This window comes from Podarcis bocagei, assembly GCF_964188305.1.
Source record: "Podarcis bocagei genome assembly, chromosome: W".
NCBI classification, from domain to species: Eukaryota; Metazoa; Chordata; class Lepidosauria; order Squamata; family Lacertidae; genus Podarcis; species Podarcis bocagei.
The window spans coordinates 69,296,241-69,300,061 of record NC_138131.1 but is presented as its reverse complement, the minus strand read 5'-3'; positions in this window follow the sequence as shown (position 1 = coordinate 69,300,061).

Genomic DNA, 3,821 nt, shown 5'->3' with positions numbered 1-3,821 from the left:
AATGTGTCCCGTGTCTTTATTTCACATGGGGGAGGGGACTTGCCACGCAAAGCCATTTCCGAGCTAGAGAGGAGAGGGGGTTGCGGGCTAACCCCTCCCACACACTCCACTCGCGGGGGCTGGCCTTTTGCCCCCGCGAGAACAGGGGAATCCCCGGGCATGCCGGCAACCCTGCCCGCCAATTGGTGGGGCCGGGGCGGCGGGGCCTAGCCCATTTAAGGCCAGGCATGTCCGGGGACCGCCCTCTTTGCCCCGTTCCAGCTCACCGGTTATCCCATCCCAACCACCCTTTAGGCTTAGCTAGATATGACCTTGCTATGGACTTCGGTTGGTCGCCGCAAGGGGCCTGGTAGGAATTTTTCCAACTTGGTGCACTTCCAGCCTTTTGGTTTTTTCGCCTACCTCGTAGCAAACGTCACAACTTCTCGGTATTGGCGGTTAGGCATTGGCAGGGGTAATTGTTATGCAAATGAGGGGGGAAGGAAGCGCCATCACCTTCCCCCAATGAAAATGGGTAGTCCAGTAGAGGACTCCGGGGGGCGTTGCCTTGTCCGAAACCTAGGAAGGTAAGGGCCTCCGGCACGCCCCCGAGCAGTGACACCCGTGGGATCTTAGTTGGTGTACTTCAACAGGACTCCCACGGCTGGTGGTTAACCCTTCCCGGTCTCCATGCCGGGTAGTCGATAGGAGCCAATGCCTAAGGCCAATACCTTTCAATTCTGTAATCAATAAAGTTGTGGCCTTTTTTATGCTCATTAACCCAGTGTTTCCCAACCTTTTTTGGGCAAAGGCACACTTGTTTCATGAAAAAAATCTCGAGGCACACCACCATTACAGCCCCGTGACGTCAGCGCGCAGCGTCACGCCAGGAGGGACATGAATTGCTAGCAAATTACATAATCACCTCCTTGAGGGCTGGCTCATCTTCTCCGAAGGCAGAACCCCATTAATTAACAGCACAGACTCACACCATAGCCAAGACGAGGGGGAAAAACCTCAGTCATGCACAGTCATGCACATGTGGGGGCTAAATGAGGACGAAGACCGGGCAGAGAGCAGGGTTCAAATCACCCCACCTGGCCAGGACAATCCCTGGGTGCTCCCTTGGGCCACTCGCCTGACCCACCTCGCAGGGCTGTTGTTGCGAGGATAACACGGGGAGAACCACGCGCGCCCCCGGGAGCTCCTTGGAGGAGAAAGCGGGCGATGAATGCAATGCACGAAATATATGAGAGGCGACCAGGTTTTGCAGGTGAGGGGCCCCCGCCAGCCTCCGCTTCCAACACCCGGCGCAACGACGCTGAAGTTTCTCCCCGGGCTCAGCTCGGGGAGCAGCGCTGCTCCCCCCGGCTCCCCTTCGCCCTCCCGGCTCTCTCTGCCGCCCACTGGGGACCCCCCTCACCTGCCAAGTCCGGAGCGCCGGTGGAAGTTGCATGCATGCATGCAGGGCGCCGCGTTGCCATTGCATTGTACTGCACTCCATGCAACGCCTGCACACATGCATTGCCTTGCACGCACGCCAAGGGGTCTCCCCGCGGTCCGATGCGTCCCCTCCAGCGCGGATGCAGCATTGCAAAAATAACCCCCCCCCCCGACGCAGCCCTACCTGGGGGGCAGCCTCCGCCTCCGCCGCTCCGCCTCCGCGGGGATCCCCGGGCTCCATCCTGCCACCCGATCTCCGCGGGGGCGCAGGCAGGCTGCGCGGGGTCCGCGCGGAAGAGCCCCTGCCCGCCCGGCCGCCGCCGCCGCGCTCATTCCATGGCCGGGAGAAGAGCGCTTCAAACAAAACGCCCGGCCCGCCAGGCCACGCTGGGAAACGTAGTTTGTGCACCCCGCGCGGGCGCGGAGCCCAAGGGCGAGGGGACTACGGATCCCGGCAGCCCCCGCGCCGGGGACGGAGGGGGAGAGGCCGGGTGCAGGGATGGAGGGACGGGTGGGCGAGCGAGTGAGTGAGTGGCAGCCGCCAAGCCTTGGCCGAGAGCCAGGACGGGCCTCCCCGGAGGAGGAGGAGGAGGAGGAGGAGGGAGGCGCAGAGCGGGAGGGAGGGAGGGAACCCCAGGGGTCATCTAGTGAGGGCGCCCCAATCGAAAATTTGACTTATAAAAAAAATCTTTCGAATTTTTTAATTTTTCCCTCGGCACACCAGGCAACATCTCTAGTGTGCCGCGGAACAGTGGTTGGGAAACACTGCATTAACCTTAAATATTGTGTCCCGTGTCTTTATTTATTTCTTTTTATGTAGATGGAACCCAAAAAACCTTTTTGCTTTCGTTTGGGGTGATTCTGGTGCACACCCAAATAACACCATGCGAATTGAAAAAAGCCCAATCAAAGCTTATTCGTCTTCTTTCTACGCATATGGAAGCGAAAAAATGGTGCTGTGTTATTTTGGTCTCATTACACACACTTTGCGATTTCTGTGTCAATGTGCATTAACAGCAAAGAACACGACATGAAGTAAGCGCAATCCAAGATTCTTCTTTCTATGTAGTTGGAAACCAAAATAACCTGTTTGGCTTTCTTTAGGCTTATTACACTTCGCTTTGCTATTTGTGGGTGAATGAACACCGAAAGAGCAATCGAAGCTTATTCGTCCTTTTTCTATTGAGATGGAACCAAAACATCTATGCTTGATTTGGGCTTATAACAAACATGTCATCTGCGATTTTTGGTTGAATGTGCATTCTAACCCCAAAAACACCAATTTGAAATAAGCCCAATCAGAGCTTTATCATCTTCTTTTTATGTAGATGGAACCCAAAACACCTTTTTGCTTTCGTTTGGGGTGATTCTGGCGCACACCCAAATAACCCCATGCGAATTGAAAAAAGCCCAATCAAAGCTTATTCGTCTTCTTTCTACGCATATGGAAGCGAAAAGAAGGTGTTGTGTTATTTTGGTCTCATTACACACACTTTGCGATTTCTGTGTCAATGTGCATTAAAAGCAAAGAACACGACATGAAGTAAGCGCAACCCAAGATTCTTCTTTCTATGTAGTTGGAAACCAAAACAACCTGTTTGGCTTTGTTTAGGCTTATTACACCGCTTTGCTATTTGTGAGTGAAGGAACACCGAAAGAGCAATCAAAACTTATTCGTCCTTTTTCTATTGAGAGGGAACCAAAACACCTGGGCTTGATTTGGGCTGGTAACAAACATTTCTGCGATTTTGGGTTGAATGTGCATTCTAACCCCAAAAATACCAATTTGAAATAAGCCCAATCAGAGCTTTATCATCTTCTTTTTATGTAGATGGAACCCAAAACACCTTTTTGCTTTCGTTTGGGGTGATTCTGGCGCACACCCAAATAACACCATGCGAATTGAAAAAAGCCCAATCAAAGTGTCAGGGAACTGACATCGGAGCAGAGGGGAGAGGCGGTGCTTCCCGATTCTGCAGAAGAAGGAACGAGTAAGGGTAGAGAGAGAAGGTCATCTGGGGAAGAATGTCCCGGTGACACCAGGAAGAAGGAAGAGGGAGGAAGCACCTCGGAGGATAGGCTCCGAGATGCTGGCACTGAAGGTAGTGAAGAGAGTGGAGGGGCACCTCTGGGCATGCCCACTCTGCGCAGAAGGGTTACGCGCAGAGAGGCGAGGCGAAGGGTGTCTGTCAAGGAGCTTTTATGTTGGAGGAAATTTAGGAAACACCCACTCACGGATACGTCCAGCGACTGAGCAGCAGCAGCACCTAGGCTGCTCAGTCAGGGAAAGACACCACCAACTTCTAAGCAGTTTGGAACAGCTGGAGGTTTACACACAAGCAACCCCATTTCCCGTGACAGCAATCCGTGAGTCCCTTACCTTGCTTGTGTGTAAGAGC